At 30.9% G+C, this 19,978-nt stretch overlaps 1 protein-coding gene and 1 long non-coding RNA gene across 2 annotated transcripts in view; both read left to right on the top strand.

The window, feature by feature from the left end:
- Positions 1-19,978, top strand: part of LOC115880997 — a 673,808-nt gene that overhangs the window by 281,044 nt on the left and 372,786 nt on the right. The window lies entirely within an intron of this gene.
- LOC115880998 lies at positions 9,665-10,503 on the top strand. Its single transcript, XR_004049964.1, has 3 exons — positions 9,665-9,882; positions 9,934-10,041; positions 10,094-10,503. It is a non-coding gene; the product is annotated as an uncharacterized LOC115880998 (long non-coding RNA).

Genomic DNA, 19,978 nt, shown 5'->3' with positions numbered 1-19,978 from the left:
TCTATGCAGACAAGGGTAAGCTGTTACTATAGCATTTAATATTATTTGTAGTAAGTATTATTGTGTTTTCAATTTATTTTCTTGTTAAAATTATATAAATATTGAAACTTGTAAATTATAGTTATGTAATACAGTATAAAGACTCTTCAGAAAAGTATTTTAGGAATCATGTTTATATTACGATACATTTAGTAGTATTTGAGTGTTTTAGTATCTTGAGTTTTTTGTTAACATGTTCCACACCCATCTTGGGTCAATTTATGTAATTGTATTACTTGGAACTAATAAAGATTTATCTATCTATCTATCTATCTATCTATCTATCTACATTTACGACATTTTTTACGTAAAAAAAGGTATCTTGAAAAAAATCGCTACAAGTAATGATTCTAGAGATATTTTGAAATCGACATTATCAATACCTGTAATCATTGACATAAATTAACTAACTTTCTTGACTAAATAGTTATTAGACTGAAATCATAAATTTGAAATGTTTTGTGCCAAAAGTTCAACAGAAATTGTTTTGTCATCTTTTTTTCGAAGAAAAATTAAAAAAAAAACAGAGTTTCCAAATTTGTTATTTCAGTCAAATAACCATACCTACTCAACATGTTTATTTTTTTTGTCAATAATGGCATGTATTGATTATTTCCATTCTAAATATCTTGAGATTTTTACCAAGAGACATTTTTTACGTAAAAAATAACGAAAATGTATATTTCTTCACTAAGAAGTTTTATACAGACATGGACAAAAAGTTATTACTCTTCAAAACAGTTAAAACACATGTAGGTGGCGTCCCCTGCAAATAGGAGTCATATTGACATCAAAATCAAATTTCTCATGTCAAAAAACTCCCAGACACCAATGTTTATCCAAATATTGTCGTTATTTCAGAAATTATTTGGAAAAAATGGAACTTCTACACTCGGTATCTCCGAAAGTAAGCATTTTAGGACATACATTTATACGAACTTTTTAACTAATTTTTATCTGCAGAATATGCTGCCGAAGTTTGCGGTATACAGTTGATCGGACCACCCTGTATTTACAGTTAGCAATCTTTAATAATCAACTCACAATCATTTTCAAATAAACACTTCTTTGTTTTCAGCTTATATTGATTTAGGTTGAGTTATGAAAATGTTCGAACCGTAACTATTACAAGCTACTATTTCACCTCTCTCTATTCTGCGATGCGAATATCTGACATTTTGAAATATTCCCGCCCGGATTTGTTTGTTTAGATACCCTCTCGCTGGCTAAATCGATGTGCATAATTCCCCCTCTCGCCTAGCAGCGTTTTCATGATTGAATGTGTTCGATAATTGGTGCAGTCATGGATGCCTCCAAAGTGAATAAAATTATCCTTCCAATTGAATTGATTGCGGGGAATCGGGCAATAATACGTATTGAATTATAAATTAGGAGCGGAGCTGAACGGTAGAACCTTTGGCAGACTATTACAATGCTCGTTAAGGATTACAATGGATGGATATGCTGGTTGGTTCAAATTAAATATAATTGTAAAATAATAAAGCAAAAAATTTATTAAAGTTACGTAATTATAATTTTAGAAGATGTTCATAAAACATTAAATCACTAGTTGATTAAAAAAAGTATACCATTAATATTGCAAATTATATTTAATCTTCTCATAGTATATGTCTATTTAATTTTTTGATTATGTGACGAGCACTTTTTGAATCCATTATTGCTTTTGATCAAATCGGTGTGAGACACTATGAAGGCTATAAAATGTTGTTTTAGGAGAGTTGAATAGCCGGGAAAGTTGAGTTAATGAATGTTATTGCATCCAAAGATGTCCTAATTACGCACTCCTTTAGCGTTAACATTTTTCGGAAATTTTATTAACATTTGAAGTTGTCACAACACGACGCTAAGCTAACTGCACTAGCAAAAAACTAAAATACTTAAATATTATGACAAAACCACGATATCAATATTATTTTAATGCGATCAATTTGAACTGTAACCGGGATGGCGTGCTATACCTATATAGCGAAAATATCTGATTTCTGCCGTATACAGCGCTACCGTCGGAATTTTTTGAAAACAACTAAAATGCAGCAAGCCTATAACTTTTTTTCAGATAAAAAACGAGATTTGGTATGTTAGTATATTACATAAATTAGGATTGATTCCTGTTTCAACGGAAATGACTACTACTTTTGATTTTTAAATGACACCCTTGGTAGTTTTTTACTCTATTTGTGATAGAAAATAACATTCTGAACAGAATGGCATACTACATGTCACTTTTCATGAAACAGTGCTTTCCATAAAATCAATAAAATAAAAAATATACGAAATATTATACATGTACTGATTTCTTTCGAAAATCGACAACTATGAAACTATGATCCCTTCCTGGACACAAACGGTACATTGTGAGACAGGAAATTGTAAAGAAAAACAAGCCCTATAACATAGGATACAACATTTAATACATTTCACATTCCGGTGAAACATGAAATGACCAAAAATCCTGACTTATGTCATATACTAAAGTACCAAATCTTGTGCTATATTCCGTTGTAAAATAAGTTAACCTGGCTTGAAAAAAGAGCTGAAAAATATCGGTGAAATACGGCTGACAGAAAAGTAGAAATGTCAAATATTGACGTCATTTTTTAAATTATTTCAATTTTTTATAATAACATTTAATACTATTTATGCCCTAATAAATTTATGACAAAAGATTGAGGTAATAGAGTCAAATCCATCAAACGACAATGGACAGGACACCTGGCAAGAAAAACGGACAACAGATGGACCACAAAAATTACAGCATGGTACCCACAAGGAATTAGGAGACCTAGAAGAAGACCGAACCCTAAGATGGGACCACAGTATTAGAAAATTAGCAGGGATAACTTGGGCCCGCATAGCCAACAATAGACTACCAATGGACCCATCTGCAAAGAGAGTATCTAAATATGTGAGGGAGACTACACCATGGTTGGAAATGGTTGAATAAGCTGAAAATGATGATACCCTAATAATTTATACGGTATATAAAAATAGATAAATATTTTTATTTTGCATATTTTGTCCATATTCTCTTAGAGAATGCAAAAAACAAGCAAACTCGAAATATATTAAAGACGCTGACAATAGGGTGAAGGCTACATGGGATATAATAAATTCAAACAGAAGTCCTATAAAATATACTGTGAGTACGAATGGTAGCGCAAATGATTTTAACGATTTTTTTGTGAATATAACCGAAAATATTGTAAAGTCTCTGAGCGTAGAAAATCGCACAGCGCTTGACTATATAACAAAATTTTCTAATAAACCTTTAAATCTAAATTTTTCCTTTAGAGAGGTAACTTTCATAGAAACTCGAAACGCCGTAAATTCGTTAAAAAATAAGCATAGTAAAGATATTTATAACATGACCATTCCACTAGTTAAAAAAGTAATAAATTTATTAATATATCCTCTAACTAAATTATTCAATAGATGTATAAGAGTCGGTACGTATTCCAGTTGTTTAAAAATTGCCAAAATCGTACCAGTATTTAAAAAAGGTGATCCTGAAAGTGTGAATAATTATAGACCTATAGCTTTAATACCCACACTTTCAAAAAATTTTGAATATTTATTGAAACACCAGTTAACACATTACTTTGAATCTAATAACTTGTTCATAGAGAATCAGTTTGGGTTTCGTAAAGGAAAATCTAAAACAATGGCTTGCATTCGTTTGATGGAAGATATAATTGAGGGTTTTAAGAGCGGTAACTATGTTGGTTCGATCTTCTGTGACCTTACCAAGGCCTTTGATTGTGTTGATTATACTTTTACAGAAAATTTCATATTGTGGAGTAAATAATTTGAGTTCGAAATTATTGGCTGATTATCTTGTAAACCAATCTCAACAAACATTAGCCAACGGTACGCTCTCTGATGTGAGTGTTGTAAAATATGGGGTACCGCAAGGTTCAGTATTAGGACCCTTATTGTTTTTAATTTACATTAATGATTTACCCGTGGCTACACTTCAGAATAATGATTTTGTTTGCCGATGACACTACTATCTTATGTGCTCGGAAATCCCCTGAAGAAATTCAAACTGATTTTGAATCGATTTTGCTAAATGTTTGTGACTGGTTTCAGGCAAACCGATTATGCCTGAATGACACTAAAACAGAAAGAGTTATTTTTTCTCTTAAAACAAAATATAAAATAGATTTCTGCAGTGTCCGATTTCTGTGAATAAAATTTGACACAAAACTGATTTTTGAAAGTCACGTAGTCTATGTGGCAGGGAAGGTTTCCATAAGCAGGTATGCATTTCGGCGATTGGCTAAGTGTGTGTAGAGGGATGTGTTAGTAGCTGCTTATCATGCTCTCATTCACTCGGTGCTTACTTATGGAATACTTGTTTGGGGTTACTCAGCTCATGCTGACAGACTGTTTGGACTGCAAAGAAAAGCATTGAGAATTATGTCAAATTTAAGTTATCAAGCAGATACAAAAAACGCCTACAAAAAAATGGGAATACTGACACTTCCATATTGCTATATCCTCCAGTGTCTTTTATTTGTGAAGGATAACCTAGAACTATATACTACGCATGATGAACAACACAATTATGCAACCAGAAACAGAATGAATATAAAGCCTGTTCATTTGCGCCTCGGAAGATCTTGGAACTCCAGCCTTCATTATGCTCCTGCATGCTTTAATAAATTATCTCAAAATGTCAGAAATTTACCAAGACATCAATTTAAAACGACAATTAAAAGCTACCTTCTTGATATGGCTTATTTTAGTGTTACTGATTTTTTAGAAAGCAGTGAAGGGTTATAGCGTTATTGTTTTTTGTGTATTTTAAATTACTGTTTGATAATTGTTGTAACAACTTATTTTATAAATTTGCATTTTACAAAATATGACTTTGTGTAAGGATACTTGTATCTATTAACATGCAACAAATGATTTGATTTAGATACTGTTAGATATTTTTGAAGTTCTATACAGTAAATAAAAATATCCACCATAAATTATCTTGTCTAGTATTCAGATCTAGAGACAAGTCGAGCTGCGCTGCATTACTTTAATGTATCAAAAGCTGTAGGGCAATAGCTGAGAAACGAGATAAAGGCTGATTGCTTCGTATATCTTTCCATAATTTAGCGTGAATGCGATCCATGTACTTGATTGCTTTCTCTGTGTAGTTCCTAGTTTACTTAATACGTATGATATACGCGACTCACAACAAGAGAACTTTGACGTAGATTTGATACAAACAAGATAGTAAAAGTTATTTGTGTTTATTTAGTTGGAATAGAAACTAAATAGACAATAAAATTAAACTAATATTAATCTACTATTTTAACAATCAGAAGCCAAATATTTAACTTTTTTCTTATTTTTTTTCATAATATCTAGACATATGACTGACTTTTCTTTAATTTTATATTTTGAAATACTATTAAATTTTAGAAAAATCTGAGCCATATAGGTACAGGAAACCCTAATATAGTTTGAAAGAGCATTTAAATCTGCTTCAACTTATTTTAAAAAAATGCATAGTGTTGTATTTGAAATAACGAAGTTTTTAAAAATGGCTGGTCTATTTTAAATATTTGTTTTATATTAAATATTTAAAATAGACCAGCCATTTTTAATAACCCTGTGTACATTAAAGAAGGCAATAATTTTTATTTAATTTAAAAGTAGTGTAATTTTTAAGTTTACTTCTCTGGCTTCAAAGTCAGCACAAGAATTAACTCATTATAATTTTTCATTATAGCATGCATATTTAAATATCTTTAATATCTCAAAAACCAAAGCATTTAAACATATTAAACCCTTATAATAAATACCTTATTTTATGGCCAAGAATGAAAAAATTATATAAAATACCGGGTGTGTTCCAGAAGAAAAAATATAACTTTGGTACGGATCTTAGTTCTGATTGTACATTTGAAAATAATTTTAAATTATGCACATTGCCTCTCTACATATACCCAAAAATATTTTGGTTCTACATCTCTCCGTTTTCGTATAATCGAGGTGAGCCACCCTGTATTTCTAAAAAATGCCTGGCATTTAATAATCTTAAACATAAATCTTGATACCAGGTTTATTAAAATTTTAGTACATGAAATATATTAAAAAAATATATTCAAAAAGAATTCATATCAATTTATACTCGATCTAATGTGATTTTACTAAAATTAAAAGATTCAATTAATTGAAAATACCGTGTAATATTTTATTTATTAGTAGTTTTTTAACATAACTGCGATAAACATCTAAAACTTAATTACTTAAAATACTTTCAGGCTTCGAATATACGTAATTATCCAGAAATACATAATTACAAAAATATAATTTTTAAACTAAGCTCTTTCACATACACAGACGAAGTCACAGTTAATCCGAATGCATAAACCGAAAAAGTTCAAAAGCCTTTTACCGTAATATATGCCTTATTCATACACATTCGTTATATGAAATTCCTTTTAGACGAACAGGCCGCATATTAATGAAACGGAAAATAGACGTATAAAATGCGGAGCTATTTCCCCAGGATGGAATATTAAAATAATATTTTTAATACGTCTCTGTTTTCTTCTTTTATTAAGTCTAGCTAGAAAACTTATTAAATATTCAGCGGTTTACTTTCGCTACCGAATTTGTGTTTCGTAAGCTTGTAATATTAGAGTATTAGGAAATTATTAACATACTTTGTTTTTGTAAGTTATTACCTCAAAAAGGCAAAAAAAATTTTAGAAGCAGAAGCTTAAGATCAGTAGCCCAAGTAGTTAAACATAACATGGGTAGTTTATATTTCTTAATTCATAGATTACTTAGTTTTCCACTTTCCAACGAAAGATATGAAATAGAAAGAGATTACATTAGGAATGTAGCTGAGTGTAATGGATATTCTCCTTCACTAGTTGATAAAATAATTAGAAAACGTAGATATAGGTTAATGATTTCTGAAAATTCGACTTTTCAAGTGGAGAAAGATACGTCAAAATATTTCTCAATACCGTTTGATAGAGAGTCATCCCGTGGTCTAAAAGGAATTTTTAGAAGAATTTTTTGAATAGAATATTTCTGAAGAATGTCAATTATAAACTTGTGTATAGTGCTAATAATAAATTACAACAATTATTAGGTAATCCAAAGGATAAAACAAAACACCTCCACTGGAAAGATCGGGTATTTATGAAATTTCTTGTAAAGGTTGTAATCAGAAATATGTTGGACAAATTAGAAGATCAATATTACCTAGATTTAAAGAACATTTAGTTCAGATAAGATATGGTAGACCGGATAAATCTTGCGTTGCCGAACATATTGTTGATAAATGACATTATATAGATCTTAATAATTTAAAATTAATTAAACAAGTTTCAAATTACAGGCGATTAGATGGATATGAAAGCATCAGAATTAATAAATGTAAAGATAGTATGAACAGAGACAACGGTCCGATTCCTTCAAGTTACATTGGTTTAATAAAATTGATAATTTTCTTTTTCCATTATGTCAGGAAAAAAATCTGATAAGGAGAGAAAAAAGGATTTTCTAAAAATCTTCCCAGAGAGTCTGTAAATACAATTATGTCTCCCTGCTACCGACAATATTGCCGCCCTACTTTTTTTTCTTTGAATTGACGCAAGTGAAAATCAGGCCCAAAATTGGCAATTATCTGCCTCTATCACCAGGGACGTACTGTAAAATTAAATTATTATTTTACTAATAATTTTATCTTTTATTATTCATGATTTGATCATGCATTTGTGTGTTTTTTAATTGCTATTTATCAAAAGTATACAGGGTGCTACAAATTCGAGGTACGAGCATTGGTATCTCGGTAACCGTAATAGATACGAAAATGGTTAAATTGGGACAAAGTTGCGCTTCGAGATGTTCACCAAGATGCCATCAAAAAAGTTTAAAAAATTTCTAGTATTGCCGAGTTTTTGAAAAAAACGAATTTTTTGAAACTCAATTTTATTTTTTCCTGTCGTTACTTTTTAAAAATTAAAAAAAAACTAATTACACATTCTCATAGCCACTTTATTAGGGCTATGTGATAGTATTTTTAGGTTTTTCAATTAGCTGATAATTTGATAATTGAGATACAGAGGCCAACTTAACTTTTTTAAATACAAACCTGCATTTTTTATGTCAAGTTTTGAAAGAACTCGGTCTACTGAGTACAATGATATGCAACACTTGATACTTTTTTTGTTCTGGGTACCTTAACAATAGCAAAACTATTAAATTATTTATTATTTAAAATAATTTCAAGTCCAACTCGGGGCTTTGAAATTATTTCATCTGATTATATTCATCGCAACAATACGTATCAAATATATAAATCCAGCAAATTGAAAGATTCAAATAAATAATATCCAGGTCAGCAATTTAAAGATCTTATTTTTAACTTTTTTTATTGTGAACTTGAAATCTCAGTGTACGATCTAATAATATGCATAATATTAATCGTAGTTATTATAAATAAATCAACTTCCACAAATTAGTTTCTAATGCTCAACATGTTCGAAAGGGTTACCAACCTCCCTAATGCACAAATTTATTTTTTGCTCAATCTTATTTATAGCTCTTTTCTTCTTATACTTTTGAATATATTTTGTACTTTTTATTGTAAATGTTGAAATTATTGATTTCACTATTTGAAATTATTTGATTATTTATATTATATTATATTTATATTATTTTTTAATATTTGATTGCATTTGATTTTCCGTATTCAAAGTTTTACACCACGTTATTGTTAAGTTTAGGAGCTTATCAGTATTGTAACGATGAATAGATTGAATATTAAAAAAAACAGACCCGAACTTGAAATTATTTTAAATAAATTGTGTTCAATTGTCCGACACAAAAAAAAATAAGTGTGGCATATCATTGTACCCAGGAGACCGAGTTCTTTCAAAACCTGAAATAAAAAATGCAGGTCCGTATTTAAAAAAAATAAGTTGATATCTGTATCTCATAAATTATCAGTTACTTTGAAAATCTAAAAATACTATCAGATAGCCCTAATAAAGTGGCAATGAGAAGGTGCAATTTGTTTTTTAATTTTCTAAAATGTAACGACAGGAAAAAATAAAATTGATTTTCAAAAAAAAAAACTTTTTTTCCAAAAAACTCAGCAGTTCTTCAAATTTTTAAAACTCTTTAAAGCGCAACTTTGCCTCAATTTAACCATGTTCGTATCTATTATTGTTACCGAGATACCAATGCTCTCACCAATCTTATAAACAGATATATAATTTTGCTTGCTTCATCCACGTTATCGTAGATGGAGCTGAAAGTTTTGGTAGGGTATATATAAAGAAACAAAATACAAAAAGCGGAAAAAGGGGGCCAAAAAACCCTACATATATGCTTATTCTCTGTCATCAGACTCAGGCCGACTTTGCTGTAACCCTCAATCTGACAAAACGAAAAGCAGAGAATAGTATTTGAGTACAAAACGTACTAATGTGGATAGTGCTAGACGCTCTCTCCATCTAGCGGTAGCTGTGACAATCACAGATCGTACCGCCAAAATTAAAACCAGCGGCCTACTGGACAAACATGCTTGCTTCATCCACGTTACCGTAGATGGAGCTGAAAGTTTTGGTAGGGTAAAGTCCCTAGATATATAAAGTACCGCAATTACCGCCATATTGGCGCCAAAACTAGCGGCAAATTTAAAAAGGAGGCCAACATTTCGCTGTTTCGGCTTTTTAAGCAGCTGGTCGGTCCGGCGCCAATATGGCCGACCAACATTGACAGGCAAGCCGTAAAATAAAATATTTATTAATTGTAATAGAATTACGTTTATTATCTACAGTTTACCTTCATTTTAACGTAATATCAGGTGGTATATTAATATTCAATTTCATAAATTTAATTTTTTAGGCCTATATATGTTAAGAGGTTATAAACGAATGGTTTCCGTACAAGTGTTTTTCATTTGTATTAGCATTTATTTTATGTTACCTTTTAGCGCAAAGTACGCCAACAGAAGTAAGTTAATAGGTAAGAAGAAATAAAGTTGGAATAACATTTAGAATTTTAGTACTTAATTCAGTCGAAACAATTGGAAAAACTTTGTTTGTTGATGAGAACGGGATACCTATACCATAAGTAAACTTTCCCTATTATACCAGTTATGCTGTAGTTAGTTTTGACAAATAAGCATGATTTAACGAAAGTCTTTGGAACTATGAATAAGCTACAAACTTAAATTTGAAGGCCGGCTTTTATACGAGAAAATTTTGAACCATGGTTGAAACAAATAAATGTAATAATTACATTGATATGATACATACCTGCTATTTTTGAAATATATTAATATATTGATAGAAAGATTGTTTCAATTAGTATTACTTCAGGTAGTTTCGGTATGTAATTGTGCACTAAATTTAAAAATAACTTAGAAAGAAGCTTGAAATGCATAAGAGCTCTTTATGTATGCTGTATAATTAAGGTTTGTAATGGAGTGGTTTTTATACAACAAATTTATTATTAGTTGAATAAAAGCAAGTTAATACCACATAATACAATTAAAATATATTTTACTCTGCAATTTAATGTTATATTTTTAAAACAACAAGTGTCATGATGTTTAAGTATCATTATAATAAAAAAGTTATATAAATATAACATTGAAATAACTGTAATTATTGTTATACATAAATTAAGTAGGCATAATTTTACCTCGACAATATGTAATTCAAATTCTTCTTCAAATGAATCTTAACAATTTTATGTCATGTATAAAAATCAAATTTAAATCACACACTTTTATTTATAACTGACAGTATAAGACCAAATTTTTAAATATAACTTCACATGCTTACATTATATTGTTTACTTTTTATTAGTAATTACAATATGAACCAAAAAATATTAATTACTATCAATAAATACATAAAAACTAATCTATTTAAGTCCATGAAAATAACTATATAGTTAGCATATGCATAAACAACATTCTTGTTATTAGGATCAAATTTATTTGAGCTTTTTTTCATTGTTTTGGTTAATATCCCTGTTAGTCCTGACTGGTAAAACCACCTGAAGCGATGTCATACAAATCTGTATATGTATCATAACATAACTTATTCTATTAAGTAATTATCCTGCCTTTGGTCTGATGATAATATATTGTAGATTTATCTAAACTTCTTACTGCAAAATGTTGAAAACTAAACTACACTAAACATTTTAGGGAATGATTACGTAAAGATTTCACTTACACTACACTTAGCATCCTTTTTAAAAGATATGTATGGTAGTTTGCAAGTAAGGTCTTTGTCTTGTTCTATATTAGATTTCTAGAGGTGGATCTGGGCCTGACCCACTGCGACCTTCCCAGATCTATTGTGATCTTGTCTTGTTCTACAATGAAGTTTTATGTACCAATAGGTTATACTACAAATAAGATTGTTAAAAATATTCACTGGAGCATAAATAAATTCAATCCACTACCTAACCTGTATTGAATATCGACGATGTTAGAAAACACATCAAATGGCGGCCTTTTCTTGTAATACATATTTCTTCACTAAAGATATCGACGCCTATACATTATTAACTAATAAATTTGTAGCATTTTAGTGGTTTTATAATTATTTTAAAATATGTGGATAAATATTTTTATCCTGAAATTGACAGCCTCTCAACATTTGACATGACAAATTCAGACAAATGTGACATTTAAACAGTCCTACCACTACAGTTTTTCCAGAAATACCCCAAAAATCCGCCATTTTGGCGCCAATAACATTGAACAAACCAATTGCGGTACTTTATATATCTAGGGACTTTATGGTAGGGTATATATAAACCATGGTACAAAGAATACAAGGTATGATATTGCGCAGGTTGGTCGCTACGTCACAGGTGATAACAGGCGTTATTGGTCAGCACGCTCCGCGCGCCAGTTCAAATCGTCAAGATATTGTTATAAACCTGTTTTTTTGTTTATATACCGTCATTGAATTATCGCTAAGCAAGTTACTGTGGAGCAGTGCGTAAGGAGTCGGGCTAGGAAGCGAGAGACCTGAGTTCGAATCTCGGCCGGGACATAACTTTTTATTTATTTTTTAAATACTGTTGTATTCTATAGTTTATTTTTGTAGTATAAAAAAAAGAACTATTTATTCTGTTATTTTTTAATCTCCGGTATTAATATAAATTGATTGTTGGTACAACACCTCATTTAATATAAAATAATATTCTACTTTTTGAAATGTATCGGGCACTAATTGTACCTAAAAGTAATATATTTTTAGTGATATACCATATTGTAAACTATTTAATATTTCAGTCACTTAAAAAGTTAATTTGCATTGAATAATTGCCTACCATTAAAGGAAATTTGAGCTATATAATCCTTGATGGGCATATTCTGGGTATGCAAATACTTCCTTTAAATTTTGGGTGTCGTTCAACCGATTTATTCTCAAAACCAGAAACTTCTACATATAAAAAGAAGCAGAGGTCACTAATTATAATAAACTTCACCCTTGGTATTACTTCCACTAATTATAATAAACTTCACCCTTAGAATTACTTCTATCACAATTACAATACGTTCATCTGCATTGGCATTTTCTACTTTTCGATGGGAAACAATAAACTTCCCAACATTTTTTAAATGATGTAATAATTCCTCTTGTGGTTACCTTCCATAGATATCCTCAACTCTGTCCTCATGTGAATTCAGAGGCAATGAAAATGAAAATTATTTACCATAAACATCGCAAACTAAAAACCTAATAAACAATTTTATACCGAATATAGGAATAAATTTAGTATTCTTACCTATCGTCCAAATCCATGTTAATAGATAATTATTATTTTTAAATATATTTTTGGAACTGCTGGTTTTAGTAATTATTAAATTAAACGAACTAAAAAGTCTTAAAAATAAACAATTTTTAACCATAACCCCAAAAAATGCAGATCTCCTGTCAACTTTCTTTATTTTTTATTTATTCATTATTTTCCTAGTGACGTCACAGGTGGTATGCGCGAACTGAACGAAATTGGAGCCGCTATCGATCATACCTTGTATTCTTTGTACCATGTATATAAACAAACAAAATACAAGAAGCGGAAAAAGGGGGCCAAAAAACCCTACATATATGCTTATTCTCTGTCATCAGACTGAAGGGAACAGCCATTCGACGACCGGTTTCGAAGATTTATCTCCATCGTCAGGCCGACTTTGCTGTCACCCTCAATCTGACAAAACGAAAAGCAGAGAATAGTATTTGAGTACTAAACGTACTAATATGGATAGTGCTAGACGCTCTCTCCATCTAGCGGTAGCTGTGACAATCACAGATCGTACCGCCAAAATTAAAACCAGCGGCCTACTGGACAAACATGCTTGCTGCATCTACGTTACCGTCGATGGAGCTGAAGGTTTTGATAGGGGACCAAAAAAGGGGTTTTTGGCCCTCTTTTTGCGCTTCTTGTATTTTGTTTGTAGATATATAATTTTTCGTATTTACCTTGTCCGTATTTACAGTACTGCAATCCACACAAATTCCAATTTTATTATCGTATAAATGAAACATTTACCGCTGATGGAATTGCCGTAGAAATCCCTTATATATCCCGCGGATTGTTCGAGACACAGCCCTCCGCAATATTTTATATTTATTTCGCTTCTTTGCTTGCCCTTCACGTAGTTCGAATAAAATCGGACTGTATTGATGTCGCTGGTCATAAAGCCGGCGTTCTCTGATAAATTTGGAAAAACTGTTCGGATGCCGCATTCAGCTACAGTTCGATACAAATATCTGTACGTATCTGTGGACTGAGGAGAAATGAAAAATGCCGTTGCTCGATATCTATATTATTACGCGGATGAGAATACTTCATATTTACTTTTGGAAATACTCTAAAGTCTCGTTTGGATTGGTGGAAGAGATGGGATTGCTTTATATTTTGTACGTCAGTCCATATTACATATTTATTTAAGACTACTAGAAAATATCTAGGGATTAGGTACATACACTGACGAGTATTTGACACGCATCAGAAGATGGTCACGCCAGACGTTTTCTTTCATGAGCTTTTCTGTGATACGATACTACCGCATTCCGGACATTCAAAAATCTTATTGCTTTGTTGCTTCTTTACTTTTTGATGATTACTTTACAGTGAGTTCTATTGTGAGCTGCTCATTCCCACTGATTCTGCATATTAATCCTCTTTAAGTTTTTGTGGAAAATGTCATTGTACATTTTTAGTTGTCCATCCGGCCTCCTCTTACCGTCTACAAGCTCACCAAAAAGCAGAGATTTTGGTATGCGGTCTTCTTGCATTCTGCATACGTGACCAGTCCATCTTAAGCGGGATTACGTAACCATGACTTCAATACTCTCGCAGTTAGCTTTTTCAAGGACCGATACGTTTGAGACATGATGGAACCATCGGATTCTTAAGAGTTGTCTAAGGTGTCTCTGTTGCAACTTGTTTAATGCACTCGTGTGTCGGCGGTACGGCACCCAGGTTTCGCTCCTATATAACATGGTGGGGATCAAAATAAAACACTAAATCACCACAATACACCAAAACCTTTTACTTTTACACTACAATTTCGGTGTAAGAGTAAAAGTGTTTGGTGTATTGTGGTGATTTAGTGTTTTATTTTGCTGTGTAACACCAAAGGTACAAACCCCCAACTGTAATGGTGGAGATTATAATTGCTCGATACACTGCAAGTTTCGGGGAATTAGGTACATTACTTATAGCGGGTGTTTTTTAAAAGTACCTTACCCCTATAATTTTTTAATTTTTAAAGTGAAACTTCTTTACACGCGCTGGGAGTAAATATTGGCGGCCGCGAGACGGCCTAAAGCACGAGCTCACTAGGTGATAACGGCAGTGTTGCCACAACTACCCCGTTTGGTGTAGATCTACCCCTCTGTAAAACAATTAATTTAACCCCGTCACCTCGTGATAATCTACCCCGATGAAAAATAAGCTTTTGGCAACACTAGGTAACGATCTGTGCCATACACGGCTAAGAAAATCACTATAATAAACTTGAAAACGTATATGACAACCTTGATTTTATGCACATTTTTATCGATAGCTTTGTAGCTTCTGAAAAACGGTCTAGGTAAAGCTAGGTAGCTCATTTGCCAGCTTAGAATTATAATTTAGAGTCAGTAAATCGCATTTTCATTGGAGGACACTGTCATATTTATTGCAAACCAATAACCAACGAGAATATTCGTATAACTTAATAAAATTACTGTAAATCATTATAAATTCTGTAATATAGTAATTTCTGTTATTATTAATCCGAAAAATGATTAATCCGAAAATGGAGATAAACAATTGTGATTGATTAAAATTTTATTCTAAGATGAAACTTTTGTTAACAACATTCTGAGAATTAGAATAATGAATTGAATAATATCAAGACAAGTGACATCTGTCAAAAAAGACAGCGATTTAGAGTGACAGTTTGATTATGAAAAATTTAGAGTGATAATTTTGATTATGCAAAAGAAATACATATTTTATGAGTTTACTGGTTGTACTGAAGCTGTGGTTGGTTCCTTGTGAAACATCGTTGAAATATTAGTATTTTAATAAAGCACGCTTTTAGATGCTTCAAAAAACTTTTAATAAGAGTAACTTTAACTCTACATATATGTTTCGGCTTGTTAGGCCTTTTTCAAGAGTTTTTTAAGAACTAATCGTCTAACTACACTGTAACTATATATATATATATTTGCTATGGGGGTGGGTTCAGAGAGTTTACAATAGGGGTAATAAAAAATGTGTTTAGAAATCCTTGTTGGTCGTTAACATTATTTTCGTTTTTAACAGATTTTAGTATTTCTAACTGTTCAATGTAATTTAAGCGTCTACCTTTTGTTTCTCTGTGTAGTAACTTAATTGAGTTTTCATTAATTTTGTGATTATTTACTATACAATGAGTTGCAAGACCAGAACTATGCTGGAGATTATTAATAGACTTTACATGTTCTTTAATCCTTATATCTAAATTTCTATTAAACAAATCGCCATCAACAATGGATATAAGTGTTCCCTTATTGATAATATGCTAAAGAAAAAACAAAAGAAAATATTAATGAAAAATTTTTATTCCTCTAATTCTAAAGACAATAACAATTATCGACTTTTAAACTACATTCCTAATTTAACTAACAAAATATCAAATAATCTCAATAAAATAGGATGTAAAACTATTAACGTAAATAAAAGAAATTTAGGTCAAATTTTATTAAATAATAAAGACAAAACTAATGTCAAAAATAAGTCGGGTGTATATAGGATGGATTGCAATGATTGTGATGCCGTGTACATAGGCCAAACAGGTAGAAATTTAGATATAAGGATTAAAGAACATGTAAAGTCTATTAATAATCTCCAGCATAGTTCTGCTCTTGCAACTCATTGTATAGTAAATAATCACAAAATTAATGAAAACTCAATTAAGTTACTACACAGAGAAACAAAAGGTAGACGCTTAAATTACATTGAACAGTTAGAAATACTAAAATCTGTTAAAAACGAAAATAATGTTAACGACCAACAAGGATTTCTAAACACATTTTTTATTACCCCTATTGTAAACTCTCTGAACCCACCCCCATAGCAAATATATATATATATAGTTACAGTGTAGTTAGACGATTAGTTCTTAAAAAACTCTTGAAAAAGGCCTAACAAGCCGAAACATATATGTAGAGTTAAAGTTACTCTTATTAAAAGTTTTTTGAAACATCTAAAAGCGTGCTTTATTAAAATACTAATAGTTTATTGGTTGCCTAACAATTTACATTAATTTAAAAATAAATCCCTAAAAGTAAATTTGAAGATTTATTATATTTTTTTATGAAAACAAAAATCACGTTAAATTGTTTTTCTGTTCATCCAATAGTCTGTAAATGTTTTAAAAGTCATTTTAACTATATGAGTGACCACTTGTGGTACTTAAATGAGGAATTAGCTGTTATCTCTTTATTTGATTCCAATGTTTCCGTAGATATAAAAAGAAAAATGATTGAGAAAATTGGTTCTCGACCAGCTTCTACAACAATAAATCCGCGGTATCAAGTGTATAATAAGCACGAATTATTTTTACAACAAATCATGTTGTACAAAAAAAATCGTTGGATTTATTTAAAAAAATTTATTTACCAAGCGATTTTTTTAGAAAATGACATTTCAACTTGGTCTAGTGATGACAGCTACTCTGTGGTGTGGTGAATGAAATTTTATTTACCAAGCGATTTTTTTAGAAAATTACATTTCAACTTGGTCTAGTGATGACAGTTACTCTAAGTGTGGTGAATTTTTTAAAACATTAAGTAACGAATGTCGTATCTGAAAGAGGAGTTGCGTTAATCAAAGAATATAACAATTACCTCACTAAAGATGAAAAGCAACTACAGTATTTGTTACAAGTAGTTTGAGAACATCGGCACCGTCATCCAGACTGTTCAATAATAATATTGATTTAGATTAAATTTAAGTAATTTAAAACTGCTTAAAGAAAAAGTAAATATTTTTTTTATTTAAACAAAAGCAATTGTCAGTTAATGTATTCCTATTGTAAGTATTTCAAATCACTGCAGAATTTTGTTAATCTATAGAATAAACAAAAACAAGATAAACTATGGTTTAGAAGCCATTTGGTGCTAAAAATGATCTCAAAGAGTTTCACTGGTCTCATTATTGCAGAAAAATATTAATAATTATTGTCTAAGAAACTAAATTTAAGATAAGCATGAATTTTTTGGATAATTTGTTCCAATAAAACCATCAAATTTGCTGTAATGCATCAAAAACCGTAAAATTTGCGATGAATTGAACTTTGACCTCAAATAACTCTTAAACTGTTAGGTTTCTCGAAAAATCATGAGAGACCTTTTTTGTAGAACGTTCAATTCTCTACAAAAGAGAGTAAAAGATTCTTTTTTATGACACGACAGGCTAGCAATAAAATTCATAAGGTGCAGAACAAAATTTTTCTATGGTATTCTTATGGAAAATAGAAAAACGTGATGTGGGCAGTTTTAATATTAATATAAAGACCTGAAATTTTAAGTGGTATTATTTTACGTCAATTTGAAACTTTTGAGCCTTTCTGCAACAACAATTTTTTTATTTTTTTTTTTTGAATCACCCTAATCAACGCACAATTTTTTTTACATAAAAAACAGGCATCAGAAACGAAATAAATCCTCTCTATATTTTTAGATCTCTGGAATCGATTGACGCCCACCCTGGAGCTGTGGCTCTATTCGATCGTTTATTAGCCTCTATCGTTCCAATTTCCTGCGTAAAAATTTATATATTTCCTCGCCACCGTTATGAAATTAATTCTGACGCCTACCTCGATTCGATTTAAGCTTCCCTCTCTCTCGCACACTCTACCGAGTGGTACGCGGGATTTAAGGCTAAATTATGGAGCTCTAATAGAAAATGGATTTTGATCAAATGATCGAGACGTATTGGGGAGGGGAGGGGGGAAATTAATAGAGCTGCTAAAGTAGATGGGAAACCAAATAAACCAAGTAAACAGGAGTCTCAAAGGGGGATATTGGATTTTGTTTTATTTGATATAACCAATATTTTTTATACAGGGTGAGTCTTAAATAAGTGCAAATATTTTTAGGGGTAGTATATTTCGACCATAGAAACACGATTAAGAAGTTTCTTTCGCGAAAAAAAAAATTAAAAATTAGGAATTTTTTGAAAAAAATTTTGGAATTTTTTTAGTTTTTATTTAAAAAAATACAATTTGTTGATAATATAGCAACATAGATAGTAGATTAAATTTACAAGAAAGAAAACTCGAAAAAGGTCCAGTGGTTCTGAAAATTTTAGCAAAAAATAATATTTTTTGGAAATTTTCAAAGTAGAATATCTCGGTTATTTTAGATTTATTTGAAAAACGGTAAAGAGAAAATATGTTTCGTTTATCGAGATTTACCAGGCCTGAAAATATTTGCACTTATTTAAGACTTACCCTGTATGGATGTTTATGGAATGCGGGTGATAAAATAGTTAAAATGTTACCGGATCATTTGAAAAGAGGTAGCACCTTTCTTATTTTAAATAGAACACCCGGTATGTTATTACATTTTTGAAAACTACTTTAATATCTCATTGCACCCATTCTCCTATCCCTGTGCCCTGCACTAACTTATGCAGGTCTTTGGTGGGATGGGAGCATAGTTCCTCCGGTTCTAGACTAGCTTTTCTAAATAAAAATTGTCGCTGGCGATCCAGAGCTTCGCAGTGACAAATTATGTGCTCCGCTGTTCCAGGATCTTTATCGCAGAGTCTGCAGCCATGGCCATGAATCACCCTGTATAGGTTTAAATTTAAAACAATTATTATGATTTGAACGATTTAACCGAAAAAAATAATATTTTGTCTCACTGTTCGATATCCAATCAGTTAAGTTCAAAGGTCGATTTAGACAGATCGAATATATCGACTTTCTTTAACCTATAAACCAAATTAAATACTCATATGCTAATTTTAAAGAAAATTCTTGAACAAATGATTTTAATTTTCTAGACATTTTATATTTACGAGATCAACAAAAGATGTATAATAGACCAACTGAATTTATTCCACTATAACAACAAAATGAAATGGTACACCTTAGCCATCTTAGGTTCGCAGACAATATTGTCTTGCTGAGCACCGACATTCAAGAACTGAACACCATGCTAAAGGAGCTAAATGACCAATCCCAGAAAATTGGCCTCAAAATGAACTTGAAGAAAACCAAGATAAAGAGCAGCAATCTCCATAACATTGCCGTAGACAACCTTGTTATTGAAAACGTAGACCATTATACAGGGTTGTTCACCACATACGACACGGAGTATTGTAGCTAAACGATTAGATTTTTACAAATTGTAAGTTTTGCGTTCGTTGAAGA

This window comes from Sitophilus oryzae, unplaced genomic scaffold (assembly GCF_002938485.1).
Source record: "Sitophilus oryzae breed Bouriz unplaced genomic scaffold, Soryzae_2.0 scaffold_1693_pilon_pilon, whole genome shotgun sequence".
In the NCBI taxonomy this organism is placed as follows: Eukaryota; Metazoa; Arthropoda; class Insecta; order Coleoptera; family Curculionidae; genus Sitophilus; species Sitophilus oryzae.
This window is presented reverse-complemented; position numbering and strand designations above follow the sequence as displayed.